Below are 15,485 nucleotides of genomic sequence, written 5' to 3'. Positions count from 1 at the left end.
GGTGATGGCAGTTGCACTTCTTCCCTCAGCTGGGGCTCAGTCACCTGGGGCCCAGAGAGGGGAGAGGTCAGGCTTGTCTTTTACATATCCCTGGTGCTATGCAGACTATCATGAAGGGAAGAGGACAGGAGGGAACATTGTCTTCATATGTGAATGTATCTGTTAAACTATGTGAAGGGATGGTGTGATTAATGGGGAACCAATTACTGGTTTCCACAATGTCTGTGCGCAAGTCACTCCCTCCTTTGGCATTGGGGGGAGGTGTATGGCAGTGTCTGGAACCATTGTATGTCCTCTCTGATGTTGCACTTATCCTGGGATAGTGTATGACCTAGAGGCTCACTCCCCTCAGTGAGCTTGTCCAGGAGTGGGGTCAAGAAGGGGTTTTACTTGAGATGGGAGTATCTAGAGTTGACAATTGAGTTATGCCATTGGATGAGTTGGTGTTTTTGTGCTATGAAGTACCAGGAACGAGATTAGAACCTCGTCTTAGGGACCAAACTGAACGATAAATTATAGCGAATGCTATCTGGCTACGGGATACTCCTTTCTCATTATAAAGTCTCACTTTGTAAACTGTTCCTAATATCTGTGGTTTGTTATGTCGACTAGGGGGTGGATCTTTGCTATAAAAGATCTCAGTAGCCATTGTGTTGCCACTCTCAACGGTTCATTAGAAATAGTGAATTGTTGAAAGTCATTGCAAAGATCTTATTATTAAAGATGTAGTTTAAGTATAACTCTGATTGGTGTGTGAACTTTGTCTCTCCTCATTTGGTAATACAGAAATTAACCACCACAGACTAACCTTGTGAAACTGACCTATTATAATCTCCTGGTCCTGGGAGTATCATCCTGTGTTGCAAACCAGCTGCACCTGCGTCCTTGTATGAATAAAGTCCCTCCCAGGAACAGGAAACTATAAAGATATGTGCTCATCACCCAATGCTTCAGGAATTCAGACTGTCTACACTGCGCTGTGTAACTGTTATTCTCTCTGAGCTCAGAAATAAAGAATCTTGGTTTGACTTGGACTCCAGCAGATCCTTATTTTATAATATCCACCACAACTCTCCCACGGATTGCTGTTTATCATTGTCTCAATGACGAGTTCTTTGTTTTCTTTTCCTGGGGTCATTTACAAACCTCCCACTGGTTGAATAAACTTTGTTTCCACGTCATTTCAACAAAACAACTCCATGTGATGATGTTTGATTAATGTGGAAAACTGATTGGATTTTGAAAGAGCCATGAACATCAGGTATTTTTAATTTTTCACGAACTGGCAACCTAAATCCAATGGCAGGTGACATTTTGTGTTGATTTCATGTTGAATTCACTTTAGTTGACGAATCAAAGAAATGTAAATAGAAACTAGATGTTGAACTGACGTCTGTGCCCAGTGGGCTGGTTTGAATACGTGGCAGGTGTTGGATCAATATCCACTTTCGTTGCTAAGTTTCCATGCAATTTGCGCCAGATTTCCATGTGAATATTCTCAAATCTGCAGAAAACGGTATACACATTTTCCCATCAGAAATGTTTGCATCAAACAGACTTATTGCGGATAAAAGGCTTTGCGTTATGACGTAGTGCACAAGAAGAATAACGTTTGCTGTTAAATTCCCATGTACCGAATGAAAAATACAAGTTAAATTGGTTTCCATCACATTTTCAACTCCCCTGATGGTTTTAAAACTTGTGTAAAATAGAAAACGTGCTCTTGTCCCGTGCACTGTAGTCAGCAGCTCACATATACAGTGCTGGTAGGGTACCTACATGATAAGATTATTATGGATGAGAGAGATATTATTTTATTTGTCAAATGGCAGCCAAGCATCGATCATGTCACCAGAATAAGACCCTCAAAATGTATTGGAAAGGAGCATCAAGCTCATCACATGCAGTTTCACCACCCTGTGAAGTTCATAACTTATTTTGTCTGTAGCCTAATAAACTGCATGGTTTCCCAAGTCGTAGAGGGAGGACCACACAACATATCATCACGTGACTCCAAGTTAAATAAGATGTGATGGTTAGTATATAAATATTTGTGGATAAATGAGTTTCCACCGCCAGTTCTTGCTCATACATTTTTACTGACACAAAAAGACCCCACCATGTCAAACAAACTAACAAATTGTCTATCTGCATTAATAAAAGTGTACAGGCATATCCTGTTTCCGTCAGCCCGGTCATTACTTTTGAAATGGTTGGATCAATGTCCACCTTCATGATATGGATGAAGCCTGATTTGGAATGTCTGAGTAGTTCTATATGATGTCATAATACACTCCTCTGATAATCAAGTGATATTTGGAATGTCTGAGTAGTTCTATCTGATGTCATAATACATCCCTCTGATAATCAAGTGATATTTGGAATGTCTGAGTAGTTCTATCTGATGTCATAATACACTCTGATAGTGATCCATTTGCTCCATTGTTTCCATGTCAGTTGGTTTCCCACTCTGATGATTTATATCTGACAGAGGGGCTTTAAAGGAATAGTATGGTCACATTTACAGGTTGTGGCTCAGTATTCTTAGTATGATGTGAAAAAAGAACAATCAACTATTTATTGATAATGTATATTCCTATTCAGCTTCTACATCTGCATAGAGGCAATCAGTATCTTAAAGTTGATTAAATATATATATATATATATATATATATATATATATATATATATATATATATATATATATATATATATATATATATAAATAAATTGTACACTTCTATTTTCACAATTTGAATTATTATTCATCAAAAACTATACCAAAAATACACTGCAGCTTTGACATCAAGAAGAGATTGGGCTGATGGGTGGTGGTGCTACTCTACAGGTAAGGCTGTCCAATATGAATGTTCAATACACACAATAGGTTGATCAGTAGCCAGTTAGCTAGCTGCTTCAGTCCAATATGAATATTCAATACATACAATAGGTTGATCAGTAGCCAGTTAGCTAGCTGCTACAGTCCAATATGAATGTTCAATACATACAATAGGTTGATCAGTAGCCAGTTAGCTGTGCTGCTACAGTCCAATATGAATGTTCAATACACACGATAGGTTAATTGGTAGCCAGTTAGCTAGCTGCTACAGTCCAATATGAATGTTCAATACACACAATAGGTTGATCGGTAGCCAGTTAGCTAGCTGCTACAGTCCAATATGAATGTTCAATACACACAATAGGTTGACTGTTGACCAATATGAATGTTCATAATGAGGGAAAAATAAAGATTGGCTCTGCTGTCAACATGGGGCTCCTGCTGCAGGTAGCCTAGCGGTTACTAGTGTTGGGCCAGTAACCGAAAGATCTCTGGTTTGAATCCCAAAGACAACTAGGTGAAAAATCTGTCAATTGGCCCTTGAGGACACCAGCAGCAGGAGCCTCATGTTTCTCCCATTCTTCTCTGCAGATCCTCTCAAACTCTGTCAGGTTGGATGGGGAGTGTCACTACAAAGCTATTTTCAGGTCTCTCCAGAGATGTTAAATCGGGTTCAAATCCGGGCTCTGGCTGGGCCCCTCAAGGACATTCAGAGACATCTCCCAAGGCCACTCCTGCGTTGTCTTGGCTTTGTGCGTAGGGTCGGTGTCCTATTGGAAGGTTAACCTTTGCCCCAGTCTGAGGTCCTGAGTGCTCTGGAGCAAGTTTTCAAAAATTATCTCTCTGTATTTTGCTCCGTTCATCTTTCCCTCGAACCTGACGAGTCTCCCAGTCCATGCTGCTGAAAAACATCCCCACAGCATGATGCTGCCAACCCCATGCTTCACCGTAGGAATGGTGCCAGGTTTCCTCCAGACGTAACCCTTGGCATTCATCAGACCAGAGAATTTTGTTACTCATGGTCTGATAGTCCTTTGGGTGCCTTTTGGCAAACTCCAAGCTGGCTTTCATGTGCCTTTTACTGAGGAGTGGCTTCCGTCTGGCAACTCTACCATATTGTCCTGCTTGGTGGAGTGATGCAGAGATGGTTGTCCTTCTGGAAGGTTCTCCCATCTCCACAGAGGAGCTCTGTCAGAGTGATCATTGGGTTCTTGCTCACCTCCCTGACCAAGGCCCTTCTCCCCCGATTGTTCAGTTTGGCCGGGCAGCCAGCAGTAGGAAGGGTTTTGGTGGTTTCAAACTTCTTCCTTTTAAGATGATGGGGACCTTCAATGCTGCAGAAATGTTTTGGTCCACTTCCCCAGATCTGTGCCGTGACACAATCCTGTCTCGAAAGGAGTATATCACATCAAATACAGGCTACTTAAAGTTCATGAGAGAACACACATATGCTCGTACACTTGTCTCATATGCTCGTACACTTGTCTCATTTTTACAAAAATAGAATTGTGCTTTTGGTCATGCAATATTTTCTTTATATATATATGTACACTGATCATACCAAACATTTGGAGAGAAATAAACGTCCTAATATGGACTAGGAACCTCCTCCTTTTCCCTCAGAAGAGTCTCAATTTGTCGGGGCATGAACTCTTCAAAGTGTCCAAAGCCTTCCACAGGGATGCTGGCACATGTTGACTCCAATGCTTCCCACAATTGTGTCATGTTGGCTGGATGTCCTTTGGGTGCAGTGAAGGCTCCTCAGAGAAGGATGGTCTTCCCCTTCCTCCTCTGAGAAGCCTCCACTGCACCCAAAGGACATCGAGCCAACATTACATAATTGTGGGAAGGGATTTTCAGTGAGTTTCAGAAGAAAATAAATTGGTAAAACATTAAAATAAAATCATTTTTGGATAAAACTATACTAAATATAATCACATCACCAAATAATTGAATAAAACATATTATTTTGCGTCCTCCTCTGGGTACATTGACTTCAATACAAAACCTAGGAGGCTCATGGTTCTCAAGGCTTCCATAGACTTAAACAGTAATTATGACAACTTCCGGAGGACATCCTCCAACCTATCAGAGCTCTTTCAGCATGAACCTTCTCCGCTGTGCAATGTGGTTTTCCGAGCTGGTCATGGGTGCACCTCAACCCCGCTCAAGGTACTAAACGATATCATAACCGCCATCGAGAAGAGACAATACTGTGCAGCCGTATTCATGGGTTGGCACCCCCCATTGGGATGTGCCATGGCGAAGATCTTTGTGGGCTATACTCGGCCTTGTCTCAGGATGGTAAGTTGGTGGTTGAAGATATCCCTCTGGTGGTGTGGGGGCTGTGCTTTGGCAAAGTGGGTGGGGTTATATCCTGCCTGTTTGGCCCTGTCCGGGGGATATCATCGGATGGGGCCACAGTGTCTCGTGACTCATACTGTCTCAGCCTTCAGTATTTATGCTGCAGTAGTTTATGTGTCGGGTGGCTGGGGTCAGTCTGTTATATCTGGAGTATTTCTCCTGTCTTATCCGGTGTCCTGTGTGAATTTAAGTATGCTCTCTCGAATTCTCTCTTTCTCTCTTTCTCTCTTTCTCTCTCTCGGAGGACCTGAGCCCTAGGACCATGCCTCAGGACTACCTGGCATGATGACTCCTTGCTGTCCCCAGTCCAGCTGGCCGTGCTGCTGCTCCAGTTTCAACTGTTCTGCCTGCGGCTATGGAACCCTGACCTGTTCACCGGAGGTAGTACCTGTCCCAGACCTGCTGTTTTCAACTCTCTAGAGACAAACGTTTCTTAAACAGAAAAAAACGGGATAAACATACCTGAATTTGTCAAATAAAATCAAACTTTATTTGTCAAATGCGCCGAATACAACAAGTGTAGACCTTACAGTGAATTGCTTACTTACAAGCCCTTAACTAACAGTACAGTTCAAGAAGAGTTAAGAAAATGAGAAAATGACCAAAAGTAAAAAATAATAAAAAGTAACACAATAAAATAACAATAACAAGGCTATATACAGGGGGTACTGGTACCGAGTCAATGTGCGGGGGTACAGTTGAGTTGAGGTAATTTGTACATGTAGGTAGGGGTGAAGTGACATTTCATAGATAAACAGCAAGTACCAGCAGTGTACAAAACAAATGGAGGTGGGGTCAATGTAAATTGTCCGGGTGGCCATTTGATTAATTGTTCAGCAGTCTTATGGCTTATGGGGGTAGAAGCTGTTAAGGAGCCTTTTGGTTCTAGACTTGGTGCTCCGGTACCGCTTGACGTGCGGGAGCAGAGAAAACAGTCTATGACTTGGGTGACTGGAGCATCTGACAATTTTTGGGGCTTTCTTTATAATTGTCCTAGATGGCAGGAAGCTTGGCCCCAGTGATGTTCACTACCCTCTGTAGTGCATTACGGTCAGATGCCGAGCAGTTGCCATACCAGGCGGTGATGCAACCGGTCAGGATGCTCTCGATGGTGCAGCTGTGGTCTTTTTGAGGATCTGGAGACCCATGCCAAATCTTTTCAGTCTCCTGAGGTGGAAAAGTTGTTGTCGTGCCCTCTTCACGACTGTCTCGGTGTGTTTGGACCATGATAATTAGTTGGTGATGTCTTCAAGACTGTCTCTCACCTATAAAACATATCTCGACCTGTGTGCACCTACGTTCTAAACTTTCAGTCATAGCCTAGGTTATAGCAATCTCATGATGGGTATAGGGAAAATTCTAGTATCATGTAGTAGCCTAAACCTATTGCTGTTACATTGAACAGGGTGAATGGAATATGAATGACAGTCATCCAATATGCTGTAATAGAATTAAGGCCATGCTCATGAAAAAACAAATCGTTCTGCCTCATCTTAAACACCACTGTTTGGGTGGTGGATGATTCTTGGTACACATGGGAAACCGTTGAGCTGGAAAACCCCAGCAGCGTTGCAGTTCTTGACACAAACCGGCGCCTGGGACCTACTACCATCCCCCGTTCAAAGACACTTAAATATTTAGATTTCCCCATTCACCGTCTGAATGGCACACATACACAATCCATGTCTCATTTGTCTCAAGGCCTAAAATGCCTTATTTAACCTGTCTTTCCCCCTTCATCTACACTGATTGAAGGGGATTTAACTAGTGACATCAATAAGGGATCATAGCTTCCAGCCCCCGCTAACACACCTGACTCCAATAATCAACAATTCATGATCTTCAGTTTAGAATGCAATTTGATTAATCAGATGTGTTTGCTAGCGATGGAGAAAAAGTGTGACATCAATCAGGCCCCCGAGGACTGGAGTTGCCCACCCCTGGTTTACAGAATGATTTGTATCTTAAAGAGCGTAGCTTTAATGGAATAGTACCGTCACATCTAGATAAAAACGAATGTGAAAAATGAACAGAGCAAATGTTTATTAAAACACTACCTATTCATAGAAGTATGTATTCATCATTTACAATATATCAGCTTATTGTTAAATTATTATGACGTTTTTTCCAATACAAAAAGTATCGTAACTATTGTTTCCAAACTGCGTTACCCACTCCAGCCAGCAGATGGCGATATGCGTCTTTCAGGTGTTGATTCTTGCGTGACGTATAATGGACTGGACGGGACGCTTCTTCAGGAACAACAACACGGCTACTCTTTCAACCACCTCGGTAGCTTGCTAGCCAACATAAAACTGAAAGATTGACGCTTTAGACCATGTTAATGTACATTAGCTAATCTCAGTGTTTTAAACGCAGTTCGGTTGACGTATCAACTGGTTAACTTTAACCTAATTTGCAAAGTTGTTAAACATTGATACTGAGCCTAGCGTTAGGCTAGTCGCTAGTCGCTAATTCTAACATCCCAGACCATGAGCTCACTAAACTACTCCTCCCCCGTTAAAGAAGAAGAGGTCTGCTGTATGCAGAATGAAGCTCTGAGGCTGAACATTGTCGTGAAAGAAGAAGAGGGTGTTATAGAGGAAACAGAGGAAGAACCTTTTAGAGAGGAAGAGGATGCTATCTCAGTAGAGGTGAAGAAGGAAGACGTCTTGGGAGTGAAAGAGGAGGAGACAGAATATCAGATTAACACCAGTGAGTACTGTCTTAAACACAGAGTCACACACTATGCCGTTGTTGAACTAATGTGGGGATTTAAGGGGCATTCTACTGAAGTTCTACACTTGAATATGTTGTTCACTACTGTAGGAATTGTTAAAGGGGCCATCTGCCTTTGTTAGTTTTAATCTGCCATTGGTACATATATTTTGGGGACTTTTAAATTAGATTTATTAAATTATCCATGTGGTCTACATTAAAGTGCATCTCATCTAGTATAACAGGCTTTTAAAATGCAATGTTGGAGCATAATTTATACTTAACATATCAAAGGGACGCAAAAGGCACCCATTTAGTGCAACGGCCCTTTAACATTTGCATTTTAGGCCCTGTTTAGAGAGATTAATGCCTCTTGTAAAGACCCTATGATTATAATAGACGGTCTTAAGTTCACTATCTGTTTGATGTTCTCATTAACACAGGAGAGAGACATGACTATTGTGGATCCTCTGGGGAGCCTCAACAACATCCTGATGCTGATAAGGCAGAGAAGAGTCTCTCCAGATCAGAACACCAGATGGTACAGCTTGGTCTGGTCTAGCATACGGCTTGCTCCGTCTGGGTCTGGGCTGGGTTTCTGTAAAACATTTCATGACAACAGTGACATCAGCATCCATAATGATATGTGTCTGTGTCCCCTCTTTATGGTTACCAGGACAACGCTAGCCCTTCCTCCCTCCCGGAGTCCCTGTGTCATGCCTCTCCCGGTAGCGCCTTACTGCTGGGTATGAAGAGGTTGTCTGTGCTGCTGGTGGACTGCAGGAAAACAACGGGGCTGAGTGGAACTGTGAGAGGAGGAGAAGAGAAGAAAGGATCAGATTTGACTCATCAAAGTAAGTGCTGTAGTTTAGTTTGAACAAATACAATAGATCTGCCCACTGGTATCTGTTACCAGGACAACCAGCAGAGTTCTGTTGACATGAAGATAGACTGGTATCTGTTACCAGGACAACCAGCAGAGTTCTGTTAGTTGACAGGAAGATAGACTGGTGGATATGGATGTTATGAATATAACACTGAAAAAGGATTCTGCCAATGAAAAGAGAGAAACCAATAGACCATATAAGACCTTGATGAAAGTTAGCTTTAGAGAGAAAGTTTCAAGATGATCTGATGTAAGGTGCATGTTTTACATAAACATTTTCTCAAAATATTATGGATGTTACATTGTCTGTCCCAGTCAACCCCCCCTTTCTTTACAAGACTCTAGAACACACAAACTAAACTCCAGACACTTCAATGTTGTCTGTATTGCTTCATTAACTTCTTATGGCTGCAGCCCGGCGTCGGTACACTTATGACAACAGCCACTTCAAGTGCAGGGCGTGAAATTCAAAAGATATATATTTTTTTATATTTAACTTTCACACATTAACAAGTCCAATACAGCAAATGAAAGGTACACATCTTGTGAATCCAGCCAACATGTCCGATTTTTAAAATGTTTTACAGCGAAAACAGCACGTATATTTATGTTAGCTCACCACCAAATACAAAAAAGGACAGACATTTTTCACAGCACAGGTAGCATGCACAAAGCCAACCTAACTAACCAAGAACCAACCAAACTAACCAACAAACAACTTCATCAGATGACAGTCTTATAACATGTTATACAATAAATCTATGTATTGTTCGAAAAATGTGCATATTTCAGGTATAAATCATAGTTTACATTGCAGCTACAATCAGAAATTGCACCGAAAGCAGCCATAATAATTACAGACACCAACGTCAAATACCTAATTACTCATCATAAAACATTTCTGAAAAATACATAGTGTACAGCAAATGAAAGACAGGCATCTTGTGATTCCAGCCAATATTTCCGATTTATTAAGTGTTTTACAGCGAAAACACAATATAGCGTTATATTAGCTTACCACAATAGCCAAAAATACAAGCCATTTCCCAGCAGTAAAAGTTAGCGATCGTGACAAACCAGTAAAAGATATATAATTTTTGACTAACCTTGATATTCTTCATCAGATGACAGTCCTATAACATCAGGTTATACATACACTTATGTTTTGTTCGAAAATGTGCATATTTAGAGCTGAAATCAGTGGTTATACAATGTGCTAACGTAGCTACTATTTCCCACAACGTCCGGATATTTTTCTGACACTTTTTCTGACACACATATTCTGACCAAATAGCTATTCATAAACATAACTAAAAAATACATGTTGTATAGGAAATGATAGATCCATTAGTTCTTAATGAAATCGCCGTGTTAGAATTCTAAAAAATAACTTCATTACGACATCCAGCTTCGGTATAGCGAGAGAGTACCCAAAACTTGGGCGCCGACGACTAGTTCACATCTACGACAGATATATGAAATAGCATCATAAAATGTTTCTTACTTTTGCTGATCTTCCATCAGAATGTTGGACAATGGGTCCTTTGTCCAGAACAATCGTTGTTTGGATTTAGAACGTCCATTTTCCCTCTTGAATTAGCAAGCACACTAGCCAAGTGGCACGGATCTCTCCATCGTCAACAAAGTCAGAGAACGGAACACGGCAAAACTCCCGAAAAAATTTCAATAATCTGATTAAACTATATTGAAAAAACATACTTTACGATGATATGGTCACATGTATCAAATAAAATCAAAGCCGGAGATAGTAGTCGCCTATAACGGCAGCTAAACAGAAGGCAAATCCAGGTACCACCTCGTGCTCTCCAGAAAACCGGAAATGGGGGACACGTCATACAAAGAGCTTGTATTCCACTTCAGACCAAGATAAACACTAAATTTCTTCTCTCACCGCCTCTTGACATCCAGGGGAAGGTCTATGAAGTGCATGTATACTCATACGTATCATGCCCATTTATAGGCAGGAAGAAGAACAGAGCCTCGATTTCAGACTTTCCACTTCCTGGTCAGGAAGTTTGTGCCAAATGAGTTCTGTTTGACTCACAGATATAATTCAAACGGTTTTAGAAACTAGAGAGTATTTTCTATCCAATAGTAATAATAATATGCATATTGTACGAGCAAGAATTGAGTACGAGGCCGTTTGAAATGGGCACCTTTTATCTGGTTACTCAATACTGCCCCTGCAGCCCAAACAGGTTAACGTTGAAAAGTTTAACTATGTCTCATTGGTTAGAAGACATTAGTTTGTGTATTATTCCAATAACCAACCTGGAAAGGTAGTGTATCAATTTAATGTATGTATTAAATTGAATGAGACAATGATATCCAATCAGTTGAGACTGGATTGATATCCTACAGCGTAACCTGAATTATTTAATGAAAAATGACTGCCGATTCTTCGCCAGAGGTTACTGATAGCGCAAGCTGAGATCTCACATGATTCCCGCCCGGCGCGGGAATTCACTATGAACAAAGGGGAAAACAAAAATGGCTGCTCCCCTTTGTTAGCTTAGCATCTGGGGCAATGCTTAGCTTTTCTTGCGCGGGGTTTCCACTTCGCGCCGCAAGGGAAGTTCCCCCCAACAAGGGAACGGGTTTACTAGGTGACGTCTCACATTCAACCCTTAAACTCTTCACGTGACCAAATGCGAGAGGTAGAAAGATAATGGCTTCGCTTCGGTCAAACGAATATATCTACTCAAATTTCCGTAATGGCTGGCTCATGCTCTAGGAATTGCTTATGACCGAGTCAGATCACTCCTGAAAGCGACCTACTAGTTGGGCCACTAGTATTATTCTCAGAATGTCTACATCGGCTGGTACATATGCCCTAGCTCGTAGCATTCAGTAGACCCTCCGACACACTGGCTTTCGTCAGATGTATCTGGGTGAAATGGAACGACACACACACGCTTCTCCCGCACCAGTCCTGCCTATAGCTATTAAACTTACAGCTACCCCCCCCCCCCCCCCTTTCAATTTCCGCTTGAAGACATACCCAAATCTAACTGCCTCTTGCTCAGGCCCAGGAGCAAGGATATGCATATTCTTGGTACCATTTGAAAGAAAACACTCTGAGGTTTGTGTAAATGTGAATTGAATGTTGGAGAATATAACACAATAGATCTGGTTTAGATAATACAATGAAAAAAACATAATTTTTTTCTTTTTAATTGTTGTATCATCATCTTTAAAATGAACAAGATAAAACAAACATTCAGATATGAATATGGGGACAATTTCAGTGAAAACATAAGGCAACAGTACTTGTGCAAAGTTTCAGAATGATAACTTCCAAAATGAGTGTGCTACATGACATTTAACATGAAGTCACCCAGGTGTTTTTCCCACACAAGTAGCCCAAATGTACCCAAGTGGCCAAATTGGTGAAGGTATACATTTTGAAACAAATGACTATATACAAAATACCAAAATGGTATTCTAACACCCCCCCCCCCCAAAAAAAAATGGAGGGAGAAAAAAAAGAAGAGAAAAAAAAGGGAAAAAATATATATCCATTTACAAAATAACATGGGTAACTATTTACACACTTTCAATATTTGGAAGACCCTCAGTCCTCTATCAAATCAAATCAATTTATATAGCCCTCAAGAGTAAATATGAACAGTTTACCTCTAGATGGCCCGGGAGGTGTGGAGCCAGAGACAGCAGGGGTCCAGCTGGATGAACCAGCTTCAGAGGGGGATGGACACACGTTGGGGATGGACACGTTGGCGGCAGACACACGCATCTCGACCATGCTCCCTCTAATCCATAATATGTAGACTGAGTTGAGGAAGCATGCGCTGGAGGAAGTATAGCCAATGTGTACTTTACACATTTCATTACATTTTTATATATTGCAAATAAAATGTAAAAACAATCACAAATAATATTTTATATTATTAATTTCAAACAATGGCATTAGCATGAGAAGAACTTACCAGTCCAAAACAATGTCCTCTCCATTCAAAAAATATGCTTCCATTTGAGTCATGGTCGCTAACTGAGTCGTCTTCCAAAAGCATATGTTTCACTTTCACGATTAATTTCCTCTATAATTCTGTCTACATTCGTATATCTAGTCTTAGATTTCGCTTTCCCTGATTTATTCGCCATGATTTTTGATATATAAACATCTGAAGATGCTTGTTACCGAAACAGTGCTGTGCGTAATGAGTTTGGCTACTTCCAGTATGAAACTTCAATGGCGAATGACGATCTTTACGCCGGAGTTTACTACATGGGTTGGTCTTCCAAAACACAAACATTAGATATTGCCGTTTACCTCTGCTCATTGGCTATCTACCCAGCTAGATTTCAAGACGATCGGTGGTCATTGGGTTAAAATACAGTCAATCAACGAAACAGCGGTCATATAATTGGTGCACAATGAGGTCATTACTTGTTGTCTTCCAATCGGTTTTTTTCGGGTCAACACGTCCCGCGAAATGACCCATCAAGTTTGGTTGTGTTACAAACAAACAGTTGATTGCAAGGAAACCAAACATGACTGGATAAAGTCAGGTTTAGTCTGTGTATTTACGTCGAATGTTTAGTCGAAAATTGAATGACACGAAATTCAACGAGATAAGCGTTCACAAAATGTTTCGTGTTAGGCTATAAAAATGGATTTAACCGAACAAAAGACCATTCATTGTGTAACAATGAGCCTTGGGATTGCAAACAGAGCAAGATCTTCAAAGGTAAACAATTTATTTCATTGCTATCTGTGATTTTGTTACGCCTGTGCTGGTTGAAAAAGTAGTTTGGTATGGGGCTCTGTGCTCAGATAATCACATCGTATTCTTTCGCAGTAAATCCTTTTTTAAATCTGACAACGCAGTTGGATTAGCAAGATTCTAGGCTTTTGAAGCATGTGAGACACTTGTATTTTCAGGAATGTTTAATATGACTATTTGTGGCGATCACCGTATGTTGTCGAATTCAAACCCGCATCCGGTATCCGTAGATAAGAGAAGTTAATGGTATATATGTATCTTGCTACACAATTGGTATGGAATTAACCCAAAGTGCAGCCATAGTTTTATCTTTGATGCCTCCCACGGGGTGCCAATATGTCGTGACGTTGTATTAGTTAATGTGACGACTGCTGCTCATCGAATGATTAACGGTTTATAATTGCGTGATTAAATGAATCAGACAATTATTAACTCATTAACCTGGGCACCATGGGAAAATTAGTTTTATTGAGTTTCTATTTCACAAATTACCTCAAAGCTAATTAATCAATTTCCTCTACAGTCTCATTCTGAACGTCGCATAATCCGGGAATCTGCACAAACCCGAGTCCCACCAATGAGTTTGTAACCACACCAATTTTAGTTGATTATTTATTTACTAGAAAGCTAAAATGATAATAAAAGGTACGCATACACAAAAACACAGTCTAGGCTGTTGATTAGAACTTAGTACAACGGGCCAACACACTCTGACGCGTGTTACACAAAATGGGGATTTAAAAGAGAGAAAAAGAGAAAGTACACGAGAGAAATATACATTTGGGTGCATTTGTCAGCTATGCTTATTTTAACCCTAACCTTGCCCCGAACTGCCGCTCTTATGGGTCAGAATATAATGATGTAATTACGTGTTGAAGGTCTCCGCTGTGGGTCTCTCTGCGTGGGCTTTTAGGCTTCAAGAAATGACGCACTTCTCTGGTGCAACTCTCTGGTTGTCCTCACGATGTCAGTGTCCTTTTTGCTTAGTGGTCTGATTCCTCACCCTTGTTCTGAAAGGGTTCTTCTGAGGACAGCCAGCCCTGTAACTCAGGGCTCACAGCGTAGGAATGAAAACAGTGTAGATACCACGATTCGATGGTGGGTGGAGACCGGGTGGTCCGGCTTGAATTCACCCGCTTAGACGCAGCTATTCATCCATAGCATGAGTAGAAAAGGATTCCTTTGTCTTCAACCTCGTGTTGTGTTTTGGGTTCGTTGACTACTCAGACCTTTGCTGCAGCTCGGGTCACTTAGCCTGATATGTTAATTCTTAACTCACATGTCTTATACCCTCGGGTCAGACGTGGGCGTAACCGCTTTTAAGGCAATTCTCTGGGCTTACGAAGTTATGAGGCAAGGTCTAGATTTTTCTCAAATCCAATTTTAGACAACTAACTTCACATTTCATCTTTACCAAAACATTCTCTTTGATTTGAACATTTTTCACACAACGCACAATGTATAAACATCAAGCATATACTAGGAAAACTCTTAAAGTTACAATGTTTTCATAATGACTTCGTCCTTTAACCTTTAATAACAAAACAAAAATGACATTAATTTTCATATTCCATCTCGTCATTACCACCATTGTGGCTGACGGAAACCATTGTTCCAAAGTCCATTTATTCCATGTTTAATGTTCTGAGGCCGGTTCTCCATAGTGAGAGGACAAAAGAATTTTGTCTGTTGCCTAAGATTTACAATGGGCGTGAGGGGTCAAAAACCCCCCACATCTTCATACCCCTAGATCTCTCCTAAGTTGGGGGTGAGAGATAATCGGTACGGTCATGACACCTCATACAAGGCAGCATTATCATGAAGAGGTTTCATTCAGGTCTCTCTTTAAATAAACACTGTCTTTGGCAGGAGGAAAACCAAACTTCGAGGAACCAAAGATGTCCAAACCAGC

General features: G+C 40.9%; 1 pseudogene; it reads left to right on the top strand.

The window, feature by feature from the left end:
* Nucleotides 1-15,485, top strand: part of LOC120035235 — a 197,421-nt pseudogene that overhangs the window by 50,814 nt on the left and 131,122 nt on the right.

This window comes from Salvelinus namaycush, unplaced genomic scaffold (genome assembly GCF_016432855.1).
Source record: "Salvelinus namaycush isolate Seneca unplaced genomic scaffold, SaNama_1.0 Scaffold10, whole genome shotgun sequence".
Classification (NCBI taxonomy): Eukaryota; Metazoa; Chordata; class Actinopteri; order Salmoniformes; family Salmonidae; genus Salvelinus; species Salvelinus namaycush.
Note: the sequence above shows the minus strand (reverse complement) of the source record. Positions and strands in the feature narration are given on the sequence as shown.